The 13,678-nt window shown below is 41.6% G+C and overlaps 1 protein-coding gene and 1 non-coding gene across 6 annotated transcripts in view; both read left to right on the forward strand.

Annotated features, from left to right (window-relative positions):
* GLIS3 (GLIS family zinc finger 3) overlaps nucleotides 1-13,678 on the forward strand; it is a 489,852-nt gene that overhangs the window by 364,037 nt on the left and 112,137 nt on the right. The gene's annotated exons all lie outside the window — the stretch shown is intronic.
* Nucleotides 11,661-11,798, forward strand: LOC114808403. Its single transcript, XR_003756250.1, has one exon. It is a non-coding gene; the product is annotated as a small nucleolar RNA SNORA7 (small nucleolar RNA).

A 13,678-nucleotide genomic window follows, 5' to 3' on the forward strand; every position in this document is an offset into this window, starting at 1 on the left:
GAAAACAAGAGAATTAGTAGACATCATTTCTCTCCTCAAGAGACTTTCAATCTAGTGGAGGATAGAGATATTAAAATAAAGTACAGGTGGGAGGAAGAAACCGAGTATAAAGGTATGCACATAAGTCACATGAGCGGTTGTGAGTACCTCCGTGCTTAGTTGATGCAGAAGGGGCAGGCAGAGGGGCAGGGAGATATTGTAAGCTCAATGGGGGAAGGGATCATGTCTACCAACTCTTTTGCACTGTACTTTTCCCAAGTGCTTAGTACAGTGCTCTGCACACAGTAAGCAAATACCATTGATTGATTGAGCAGAGAAATGAGTGATTATTCAGGGAAGGCCTCCTGGAGGAAATGTGATTAAACTTTAATCATTTCCCCTTCCTGCCTCCATCTTCTGAGATTGAAGGGTTATATTCTTTTCAGCCCATCTTCCAACAAAACTGTTCCATTCCACTTATCATTTTGACAGCCCTCCTCTATGCCTTCTCCAGCTCTATTATGTTCTCCCTTTTCCCACCCCTGCATGAGTTATGCTCAAATATGGAGAGGATAGGAAAATTCAGGAAAAGAAACATGGGGAAAGACTTTCTTCTTGCAAAACTCTCTGGGGATTTTTCCATAGAATTGTTTAAATTGAAATCCTGACTTCCTGGAAATAAATATTCTGGCACAATAGTCACCTGTGACCAATAACAAGAACAGCATGTTGAAAAGTATAGGTCAGGGAAAAGAAGGAATAAATGATTGTGTAGCCCCTCCAACAAAGGAAAGTAATAAAAAGACCCCCAAATTATTCTTTCCTCCACTAATGGGTTTTTAGTCCATATGACTTCAGAATTACTACCAGCTGATACACTCAATCACATTTTTTTCCCTGTAACTTTATCATAATCTTTCATCTCTCCTTGGCCAAATCGTCTTATAGGGGTATTAACGTCCCAGAAAAGTTATACCAGTGAAAAATGTCGCTGCTGCTGCTCATGGGATTGTGATGGTGGTCAGGAAATTTGATGTTTGATGGACTCTGAAGTAGCATCCAGTGGGCAGTATGTCTGCTCCCAGGTGAATGTGCACATATGTCCTGCCAAATCAGTTGAGAGGGCAGTTTGGGGAGATGAAAGAAGTGAAGGCAGATCGAGTTCTGTCCAGATTGCTGGTCATAGACTTAAAGGTCCTAATGCGGAGGATGGTGTGGCGTGGCGTCTTTGGTAGCTCTGAGTATACAGAAATCTAGTGAATGTAGTGTGAAAGCTGGGTCATATGGGGGGCAAGAGATACTTGTGAGGAGAACGTTGTGGCAATATAAGGGAGAGATGAACTAAGGATTGTGTGTAAAAACAGTAAAAAGAACAGATTTTAAAAAATTTAATGGATGAAGCTCAGGATAAGGTTATGCATCTTGATTGACCAGACAACTGGGCAAGAGGAAGGGTTGGAGGGGAAAGATAAAACAGTTCTTTCTGAGGCTTGTTTAATCTGAGGGAGCAGAGGAATATCTAAGTGAAGCATCTTGTAGAAAGTAAGAGAGCTGAACTGCTAGAGATATAGACTAGAAAGGTAGATCTAATAGCAATATGAGAAGGGATGAGGTACCAAAGTCTGGAGAGAGAAGAAACCCCCAAAATGGCACTGCTAGCAAGTTGCACTGCTAATATGGTTGGCGAACTGAAGGGATGAGGATCGGGGTGAAGGGGGAACAGGAGGGTAGAAAGTTAGTGAATGGAGGCATGAATGGTGAATGGTGTCTTTAAACACCAATCGGTAGTATTTACTGATCATTTATTTTTGTGTAAATTAGGAGAGAAACAATCAACTTTGTTCAATAGTGTGGAGGAGTCAAGGAGAAGGATGAAAATAGACCTTTGGTCTTGGGGACAAAAAGATGTTTGAAGTTCTTAATAAAAAACATTTGTGTAGAGTGGCAGGGATCAACAGCCGACAAAGAGAAGTTGGAGGTGGTGGGAGTTGGTGAACATTCCATGAAATTAAATGTGACCGGAAGGAGAAAGACAGGATAGAAATTAGGGCAGGGGGATCAAATTATGGTTTGCTGAAAATGGATGTTTGGGGATGGTTTGATGTTTGTGTAAATATGTATCTATTACATATATATGCCTATACACACTTACAAACATTGTGGATATATAGCTGTAATTTGAGTTTATGCTACTGATAGAGTGATTCTATCAATGTATGTAAATATGACTAGAAAGACCAAGTGGGAATTTTAAAACTGCCACATTATATATATATTTATATATAAACACTCCCTGCAATAAATACCATCATTATTATTATTACTGTTGCATTTACTACCCATAGTGCCTGGTGCTGTTTTCTTCCTCTCAGTGTCACAGTTTTCCTGAGGTGTCTTTTCTCAAACAGTTACCCCATTTCTCATTGCTGAAAGCCAATCTGACCCAAATTTGTCAGCTGTCTCCCAACTAACCACTGTAGTCACATTAGTAAGGGTTTTCCTTCATTGTTACTTCTTTCTTCAGTGGAGAGAGCAATGAGATCCCATGTGTATATGTGTACATGTTTATAATTCAATTTATTTTTATTAATGATGTGTATATATCTACAATTCTATTTATTTATATTGATGCTATTGATGTCTGTTTACTTGTTTGGATGTCTGTCTCCCCGCTCCTAGACTGTGAGCCTGTTGTGGGCAGGGATTGTCTCTATTTGATGCTGAATTGTACTTTCCAAGTGTATAGTACAGTGCTCTGCGCACAGTAAGCGCTCATAAATACGATTGAATGAATGAATGAATGAATGAATGAATAATAGTCTCCACAGTCAATTCCCTCCCTTCTTTCTTGAAGATGATGATAATAGCGACATCCTGGGACTGTCTGATTTAATTGTATTGACTCTACCCCAGGGCTTAGCACAGTGCTTGGAATATAGTAACTGCTTAGCACAATACTACAATTGTCCTTGAAAGTCTGTGACCCTTCCTCAGAGTCCTGAATGTTGAGGAAGAGCCTTTGAAAGCAACTGAGCAGATCCTTAGAGAATCTTTCTGTTCTCACATTGGGCAGGTTATGATGAGAGCAATATGCAGTGAAGACTGTAGCACAGTGTTTCTGTTTAAGCTTCCAAGAAGCTTATGATGGAGAATAGGAAGGTAGGAAGGGAATGGGTTGAGAGAGCAGACGTGAGGAGGAAAGGAGAAAAGCTTTCTTAGGGAAGATGGTGACAGAAAAGAAAGTATATCCAGTTATTTTGAAGAACCAGGAGAAGAGAGTAAATGGTTTCAAAGAATCAGTTGTGGGTAGTTTAAAAAAGTTGACTAGAGGAGTAACATTACCCTCTGGAGGTAATAAGTACAGAGTCTCAGAGTGCATAAATTTATAAGAGAAAAATCCAAGGAAGATTTGAGTGAGGGCCAACTGTAGGATTACAGCCATGTATTTCTCAACTTCATTTTTCAAAAGTAACCAGAGACAAGACCTTGGGGGGAGGTGGATTTTATTCCTAAGAAATACAAAATAAAAACCTAGAATTCATCTATGAGAGCACATAATGAAATGTGCTCCAATCCACTCCACTCACATTCCAGCAGCAGAAATTTTGCTTTTGTAAATAAAAATGAATCAACATCTATTTGTTTTAAATCCCACCTTTCCTGCCCACTAGCATCTCTTCTGAAATGTGTCAGGGCCAGCTTGTCAGGGTCTTATCTCTGGTACAGAGTAACCAGAGCCACTATGGATTTGGCAGAGTGCAGCCAGTTCCTTGGAGGAAGCTCAATGTAGCTAATTAATGATCCATTTTTCCGCTCCTTGTGTGAATTTCCTTTTCTATCTGGATAAATACTTGGAGACATGCTCACACACACACATTTCAATACCTATATTTATCTTGTAACTGGGTGGGTTTATGAATAAATGTGAACATTGAAATGTGTGTACATGAGTGTATTCCCAAGTGTATGAATCCAAGATAAGTAAGTTTGCTCGAACAGTTTATCTTAATGGTTTATTTTTCTGTATGTCTGTTAGTATACATTCTGTTGAAATTTACAGACAACTTCACCATTAAGGACAACCGACTTCAACAATCATTTCAGGGAAGAAATCTATTGCTTTACCATAGAGAACCTCTTCATATATGGTTAAAGTCTGCAGGGGATTATATTAACCCTTTGGGGACCTAAGTGATTGTGCGCTCCTGGTTGTAGAGGGGAAAATGTTAGCCCCGTGGCCCCGGCACTAGCATTGTCATCTCCCGGCTGAACTAGCCCTCTATGCCACTTAAAATAGCCTACAAACTCAGCTGTAAATGCTAAATAATTGCCGGTAACTATTCGTTTTTTCAAGGTTCCAACCCCAGGATATTAAACCAAGCCAAGATGTTGCAATAGGGTTCTTTCAGCTCCACTTCAGCACGCTACAGTCCATGCCCTCTCGCGGGTCCCAGAGAATGGGGGAACACGGAAATGGGATGAAAAGGAGCATGGGTTATGATCCTCCTCCCATTAAAGATGCTTTTGTGGGCCCTTAGAAGCCTCAGGCAACCTACTTCTCCTGGGTGTGTGGGTGTGTGTGTGTAGCGGGTGGAGGTCGAGGAGGAACAGGGCTCTGTAGGTTCATTTTGTGCAAGAACTAACTGTGTGAAAGGATCTTTTTTTTTTCATTTTATATAGGATGAACAAAATTTGCCTCAGAGCATTAGGAATAAAATGTTCTCTTTACAGTTTGGAATGGGTGTGGTGGGCAAACAGCTCATTCAACTCATCACTATTTCTACAAATTCCTCCGAACATCAATAAATAAGTTAAATACGTTGCGTCAACAAAAATACAACCATATGTTGCTATTAGCATTGTTTTTCCACAATTAACTACAAAAACAGTTAAACATATAGCACACACCGGTTGTACACGATATAAATCCAACATTTTAAATCAGTAAGTGTCTTAGGCAGCCTTCGTGTTGATGAACATTTGATGTCAGTAAGAGTGATGTCAAAACTTTCTAATTATTTACCACTAGTAAAATTGCTTGGCAGGAAAATCTGGGAAAATGAAAGTCTTTTTAAAAAAATTCCACCATGGGATTTTTTGACCATCTTATTTCTCATCTTTTCTCCTTTGCCTCCATTTTTTGCCTCATCCCTTTTCTGCCTCTTTTCTCTCTTCCAATCCTCTTTCCTTCTGCTGGCCTCCACCTAGCTCCTCTTCTTTCCTTCTTATCTTTCCTTCTTTGCCTGCTCTTCCTTAAAATTCCTGTACTTCTCCCGCTCTTTGCATTTCTCCTTCTCTCCCTTTTTTCCCCTCTTGTTTCCGCCTTCCACCACCCTCCACTCTTCCACTCTCTCTTACTCTGTTTTCAATCTATTAAAACGTGAATGTAATCGATATTATATATAAATGTCTTCATTTTAGAGAGCATGTCAAAATGAATAGTGGGGTAGACCAGGGAAAAGCATTTTATATAATGTTTTGCAGATTAAAAAGTGCAATACCAATGTCTAAAAACCAGTTAAAGAGTTCTCCATTTATTCCCCAAACCTCTCCTCCCTCCACCTCCCCAGCTCCTATCCTCATTTTTTGTTCTTAATTTTTGCCACTCGCTAAAGTGACTGAATTTTCTCAAGGTCAAAGTGGGACATGGATGGGAACTGGCTGCCTGGTGAGTAGTGCAAGCAGGGATAGAGTGTATGAATGTCCTGGTGAGGGTGGTACATTGGAGCACATTCTAAATCACTCTCCTCCATTTCATAGTGGCACAGTGGAGCTCATGATGTCAGTCTAAGATGATGCAAGGTGTAGGCAGAGATTCAGGGTTTTTCAGGGTCATTAGTATTTTGTATGGCTGTGGAGACACTTCAAAATATTTTCTACGAATAACTTAGAGAGGGGATAATGTGTATATGGTTGACCTTGTTAATCTGATTTTCAAGGGGCGTTGGATTTCACTCTGCCTGGCATGGACTGATTCAGTCCCTGTCCCACATAGGGCTCACAATCTACAAGGTAAGAAAGGATCTTATCCCTGTTTGACAGCTAGGGAACCGAGGCACAGAGTACTTAAATAACCTGCTAAGGTCATCCAGGAAGTCAGTAGGAGGACTGGATCTCCAGGCTCTTTGAACCAGGCCAAAATGCCTCCCTAGGCAAAGATGCCTATTTCTTTGTGCAGAATCACCCTTATATGTAAAATTAAAGGGTTTGCAACACAGGTGCTGGGATGTTTAGAGGAATAAAAGTTTATGTATGAAGTGTGTAAACCCAATGAACATATGTGTGTATGAAGGAGTGTTCCAAGTAGCCACATATAAATGCTAAAGTCATCGTGTGAGCAATTGCTTTCCAGTTATTAAAAAAAAGAGAACATGATAGTGTTCTATTCCTCCCTTGTTCAGCTCAGTTGCTATACCCCAGATGCTTTCATAATTGATGTGAAATTTTACTTGGTTTAGCATATTGGCAGAGAGATGATACCATTTCTGTAGCTTACACATACTTTGATTTTGTGAAATACTAAAATACAAGATGTTTTAAAATGCAGAAAGCACCCATTTTACCATCTCTGTCCAGTCTAAGGATACCCCCTCTGCTTAATCAACTGACGGCATTTATTTAGTGTGTACTGTATGCAAAGAGTACAGAGATTTGTTGCTGAATTGTACTTTCCAAGCACTTAGTACAGTGCTCTGCACACAGTAAGTGCTCAATAAATATGATTGAATGAAGTATACCCAATCCCTGTCCTCGAGGAGTTTACAGACTAGTAGGGCTTCAACTGAACGGACTGCAGCAGCATTTCTGTTCCTTCTGTTATCCAGTAATGTATGAATCATCTCTGCGACCAAAGACGTACACAGAGTAGAGAATTGCCGAGTTAGATATCCTTTGTGATCCAGAGAATTTCAAATAAAATAAAGAAGTACAATAAACCAGAAAATCACATTTATGACATAGTTAATGGTTTCAATTTGCACATTACAAGAAAAGAAAAACTCAGTAACTATGATTCCTTTATTGAAGCTTAGGAAAATATTGCAGAGGGGATTTTATATTAATTCCACACAACTGTAATACTTCCAGAAAATCTCGGTGAATCGGGACCGTACCCCACTGTAGCATGCCAAGTGCATCTCATGTACGAAGGTCCTGGACTAATTGAGGCCAAGGTGTTCTATTCTCTTCTCCCCTGGGAGCACCACCACACACTTAATACACCTTGGAAATTCTGAAGGTTTCTGTTGTAAAATGCAAATACATTTCCACTCAGTTTATTAGTTCCTTTTGTTAATCACAAGTTTGGTGAACTGGCTGACTGGAGCTGTAGCCACAAGACGCTGATTACAGACATTGTAGTTCAAAAGGATATTTTGATTTATATGTGTATGAAATGGGGCTGCTTCTCACTTCAGAATGACTATTGGTGCCAGCTTGGTTCAAAGGAAGCTCTTGAAACATTTTGTAATCTATGGCATACCGGACCACCAAGAGGGGACCTAGAGAAAGCTCAAGCATATTTTGGTTCCAGCATCACTTTAAACACGGGGAGAAAGAGGCCACTGCCTCAGAAGGGTCCCCTGAATCTGTCGAGACTGTCCACTACCCGCTTTTCGGGCCAACCCCAGCCTTCCCATTAAAGCACCCGTCCTTCTGGCTCTTAACTAACTTCTGCTGCACCTCTGTCATTGTCATCATTGACATTATTGACTGCTTACTCGTGTGCAGGATACTTTACTAGGCACTTGGAAATAAACAATAGAAGTAATCTTGACTTGCCTAGAGTCTAATAGAGGAGGCGAGAAGACACAAATTGCCAAATATCCAATAGATAAAAGAATCCGAGCTCAGGTACAAATGATAAAAACAAAAGCAATTAAATCAATAGATGTAGAGTAAATAAAACACATTTGAAGCAATCAGTCAATGGTATTTACTGAGCACTTCTGGTTTGCAGGACACTCTACTAAGTGCATGGGAGAGTATTATGCAATAGAGATGGAAGACATGATCCCTGACCACAGGGAGCTTAAAGACTAGAAGGGGTGACAGACATTATAATGAATTATGGATGGGGGAAATGGCGGGGTATAAGGTTATGTACCGAGGCAGAGGGTGGGGTGAATATCAAATGCTTAAGGGGTACGGATTCAAGTGCAGAGGTGATACAGAAGGGAGGGTGAGTAGAAGAAATGAGGGCTTAGTAAGGGATGGCCCCTGGGAAGAGATGTGATTCTTTGATGGTTTCAAAGGAGGGAGAGTGGTGGTCTGTCAGATATGAAGGAAGAGGAAGTTCCAGGCCAGAGGGTGGACGTAGGCCAGGGGTCAAAGGTGGAATAGACAAGATCAAGGTAGAGTAAGTGGGCTAACATTAGAAGAGAGAAGCACGTTGGCTGGTCTGTAGTATGAGATCAACCAAGCCAGGTTGGTTGGGGAGAGATGATTGAGTGCCTTAAATATGATGGTTTGAAGTTTCTGTTTGATGTGGAGGTGGATGGGCAACCACTGGAGATTTTTGAGGCAGGAGGAGGCATGGACTAAACTTTTTTTAGAATAATGATGCAGGCAGCAGAGTGAAGAGTGAAGTATAGATTGGAGTGAGGAGGGATGAGAGGCAGGGAGATAATAATGTTGGTATTTGTTAAGTGCTTACTATATGCAGAGCACTGTTCTAAGTGCTGGGGTATACAGGGTAATCAGGTTGTCCCACATGAGGCTCACAGTCTTCATTCCCATTTTACAGATGAGGTAACTGAGGCACAGAGAAGTGAAGTGACTTGCCCACAGTCACACAGCTGCCAAGTGGCAGAGCCGGGATTCGAACCCATGCCTTCTGACTCCCAAGCCCGGGCTCTTTCCACTGAGCCAAGCTGCTCGTCTAACGATCTGTTAGCACTAAAGAGCGAGGAGGCTGATGCAGTAGTCAAGTCGAAATAGGATAAGTTCTTAAATCAATGGGGTAGCAGTTTGGAGAGGAAAGGGTGGACTTTAGAGACAGTATTTATTAAATGCTTACTATGTGCCAAGCACTGTCCTAAGCGCTGGGATAGATACAAGGTTATCAGGCTATCCCACGTGGGGCTCACAGTCTCAATCCCCATTTTGCAGATGAGGGAACTGAGGCACAGAGAAGTTAAGTGACTTGCCCACAGTCACACAGCTGACAAGTGGCAGAGGTGAGATTCGAACTCATGATCTCTGACTCCCAAGTCCGGGCTCTTTCCACTAAGCCACACTGCTTCAGAGATGCATAGGTAGAACGGACAGGATTTGGTGACAGACTGAATATGTGAGTTGAGTGAAGGACCTGAGTCGAGGATAATGCCAAGATTATGAGCTTGAGGGACAGAGAGGATGGTGGTATTGATTACACTAAGGGGAAATCAAAAGGAGAAGGAGGTTTGGGTGGGAAGATGAAGAGCTCTGTTTTAGACCTGTTAAGTTTAAGATGTCGATGGGGGATCCAAGTGGAGATGTCCTGAAGGTAGGAAGAAATTCAAGAGATAGATAGAGGTAGAGAGAGATCAGGGTTGGAGAGGTAGATGTGGGAATTATCTATGTAGAGATGGTAATTGAAACTGCTATATGCATGAGTGATAAGATGGTAGCGTGATCAGGAAGGTGGGGAATAGTCAGGAAATGCCTCTTGGAGAAACCTCCACAGAAATTGCCCTCTCAAAGGTCACAAATGTTCTTCTTGACAAATCCAATGGCATCTACTATATCATAAACCTCGACCTCTCAGCTGCCTTCGATACGGTAGACCACCCCCTTCTCCTGGAAACATTACCCAACCTCGGCTTCACTGACACTGTCCTCTCCTGATTCTCTTTCTATCTCTCTGGGCACTCACTCTCTGTTTTATATCTATTTTCATTACATCATTTTTCATTTAGTTTCAAATGTTATGCATATCACTGCTGCTACACAGGCCCTCTTGCTGCCCCAGCCCCTTTAGTACCTGGTGGTCCAGCTTAGCAGATTCAGGGGCCCAGGGCTGGTCTGGGTGGGATGTGGGGAGAGCAGGCATTGACGGCAGAAGAAGAGAAGGGCAGGGGAGAGCCTCAGTCTTCCTTCCCTGCACCCATCCCACTAGCATGGCATAGGGGATAGAGCGTGAGCCTGAGAGTCAGAAGATCATAGGTTCTAATCCCAGCTCCACCACCTTTCTGCTGTGTGACCTTGGGCAAGTCATTTCACTTCTCTGGGCCTCAATTACCTCATCTATAAAATGAGGATTGAGACTGTGAGCCCCACTTGGGACAGGGACCGTGTCCAACCGATTTGCTTGTATTCACCCCAGCACTTAGTACAGTGTCTGGTACATAGTAAGTGCTTAACAAGTACCATAATTATTTTTAGTATTACTATTATTATTATTATTACCAAATTCTGGATAACAAATGAGAGACAATTTCTCAAATGAACCTTTGGTCCATTTCCAGTTTCCCTCCTTGACTTTGTTGTGCTATCTATCCATTTCCCTCTGTACAATCTACGCTTCTTGTTTTCTCCTCAAATTAGATTTGAAAGTTTTGACCTTTAAAGGGATGAGCTTTTTGGTCCTGTTATTACAATTTGAGGGCTTTGTTGTGGGTTTGTTTTTTAACCTCACTTTAGTTCTAATTTCAAAATCCTTTCTAAGAGCTGCTCTTGGATGTGGTCTCTTAGTGCCCATGGAAGTCACTCATTAAAGTCAACAAGAGCTGGAGGACTGCATAAGAGATCCACATTTGCAAAGGACGTGGGAACCCGAGAGGGAATTGCTCTCTTTCTGCCTCTTTTTATCTATATTGATCTCTGTCTCACAGGGAGAAGGGGAGCCTTTCTCTTTCATTTTTTTTAAATAGCCTTTTGCAATATTTGAACAAAATAGTCCCCATTTGGTCAGTTTTGAGGACCAAAATTTTTGTCCATCTTGTGGAAGGAGCTCTGATTAGATCCACAACATTGGAAATGTTTTCTGAACCTTATCCTAATGCCTCAGCTCTGTTATTTTAGTAGCTGAACCCCAGCAGTAAACTACCATGTAATTCATCAGTCAACCCCTAGTTCCATACAATGAAGCATAACACCAGCTAACACTAATAGGATTAATTGGTCTTGACTGATGAAATTGTAAAAGCTCATACCTCCAAGGGTCATAAGCACTGAAGTCTTAATTGAAATCAAATGTATATAAAAATGTCCGTTGTCCTAGAATTTTCTCTGTTTTTAGTTTGGCTGACATTAGAGATGCTATGGAAACCTGATCAAGAAAGGGTTGCTGTTATAGCACTTGGGTTATGTACTTTTACTTCTCAGTAGACTAAGTAAGCAGCTGATTAGGGAAGGGAGTAATATGCCTCATGATTATTGGTTATACATAAGGAATAAATCCTATTTTAATGGTGTCTAATGAGCCTTTCATTTTCAGTACCTTAAACAAAAGCAGCTAATAGAAAGGGAAAGTAATATTTCAAAGGTCATCTTAATGCCACTTAATGTCAACAATCTGTAATCAAGGCAATATATAAAGAACATAATTATAGTTCAATTTTTGATTCTTTAAACATAAAAAAATAGTGAAGTGGTACAAGCTTGTGCTTTCTGTTTTTGGTTTTGGTTTTTTTTTAAGTTGTATGCCTAATAAAAGCTTACTGTCCCAAACTGGTAACATAGAGTATCAGTAGAAATTTTTGCCCCTCTCAGGACAGCATCAGGAGAGTTTCCAGTACTCTACCAGTCTCGGCTATAGGAGGGAGGGTCAAGCAGAGGCATATCCATTCCATTCCTAGCTTGGGCAGTGGCTTGCGAGTGGAAGGTGATCTGCTACAATTCCAAACTCACCTGGGCTAGGCAGCGGTGGCATGGAGAGAGTCGAGTGAGGGGACTCAGGTTTACTGCGTGGAAGGAGGCAGTGGTAAACCACTTTTGTATTTTGACCAAACAAACTCTATGGGTCCACTACCAGAATGATTGCAGATGGAGGTGGGGCGTTCTGGGAGAGATGTGTCCATAGAGTAGCTATGGGTTGGAGGCGACTCGACAGCATAAGACAAGGCAAGAAATTTTCTAGAATGAAGCTTCACCCTATATAGATATATATATATATATATATGTACTTGTATGCATATATTTTCCTCAAGGCCACCCCAAAACCACAGATCTAACTAAAGTCATGGATTACCTGTCTCTTTTTGTTTATGGTATTTACTAAGCACTTACTATGTGGTAGAAGCTGTATTGAGTCCTGGGGTAGATAGACACACTTCCCATCCCACAAAGGGCTCACAGCCTTAATCTCCATTTTTCAGATGAGGTAACTGAGGCACAGAGAAGTTAAATGACTTACCCCAGGTCACACAGCAGACAAGTGGTAGAGTCGGGATTTGAACTCAGGTCCTCTGGCTCTGACTCCTAGTTCCAGGCTCTTTCCACTAAGCCATGCTCTCTCAAACCAGTTGCCCTAATTATCAATTGGCATGTCACAGGAAGTGGGAATTCAGTCCCAGAGCCTATCTGGGAGATGAGGGGACATGGGAGCAGGACAGGAAGGCTTGTAATGTGGTATTACCTGAAGTGGCTAGACCACCTAGGGCCACTCTGAAATACAGCTCCCTGGCAGAGCCCCCCACAAATCAGTCCCTGTGGGCAGTGGGAAGGGTTGGGATAAGTGTCTTTTTCTCACAGTTATCCTTATTCCAGGAGGTGCCTTGTTAACTCCTGTTGATTCCAGTTCCTAGAAACCGCTGCGGGGTTCAGAAAGAGGCAGAGGAGGAGGGTGACCTGGGTACAGGCTTCAGATTCCAGCTCTGCCACTTATAAGCTGTGTGATTTTGGGCGAGTCACTTTACCTCTCTGGGCCTCAGTTACCTCATCTGTAAAATGGGGATTAGGACTGTGAGCCCCACATGGGACAACCTGATTACCTCCTATCTGCCCCAGATCTTAGAACAGCACTTGGCACATAGTAAGCACTTAACAAATACCATCATTATTATTACCAATATTATTATTATCATCTTCATTCTCATTACTCTATTTGTGAATATTTTTTATTTCTCTCTTCCCCACTGGAGCGTAAGCTCCCTTTGTGCAGGGAATGTGTCTCTTCTTTTGGTTGTAATTTCCCAAGTGCTTAGTACAGTGCAGTGCATTCAGTAGGGGCTTAAAAAGTACCATTACTCCTCCTCCTCCTCCTTCTCCTCCAGAACCCTTCGTAGTTTGTAATGACCTGAAACCACAGATTGATCTCAATTCCAAATGTGAGCCGGGGAAGGCTTCTAAGGTAAATACACTGTGTTTACACTGAGCTGTTGTTCACAGGGTATATAAAAAGACTCATCCTGAGGGTTGAGAGTAATAATATCCTTTAGCATGAGACTTGTGATTTCCTGAGCTCCTTAATGATGATGGCGATGGTGTTTGTTAAATGCTATGTGCCAAGCACCATACTAAAGTGCTGGAATAGATAAAAAACAATTGGATTGGACACACTGTCCCACATGGGGTTCACAGTCTAAGGGGAAGGGAGAACAGGTATTGAATCCCAAATTTGAAGATGAGGAAACTGAAGCACAGGGAATTTAAGAGACCTACCCAAGGTTAGACACCAGGAAAGTGGCAGAGCCAGAATCATTACGTTATGTGTGAAACCTGTTCAATAACTGTCATCTGAACTTTACTTCCTAGTTACCCAGTCAAAAGCTCTATAGGC

This window comes from Ornithorhynchus anatinus, chromosome X5 (genome assembly GCF_004115215.2).
Source record: "Ornithorhynchus anatinus isolate Pmale09 chromosome X5, mOrnAna1.pri.v4, whole genome shotgun sequence".
In the NCBI taxonomy this organism is placed as follows: domain Eukaryota; kingdom Metazoa; phylum Chordata; class Mammalia; order Monotremata; family Ornithorhynchidae; genus Ornithorhynchus; species Ornithorhynchus anatinus.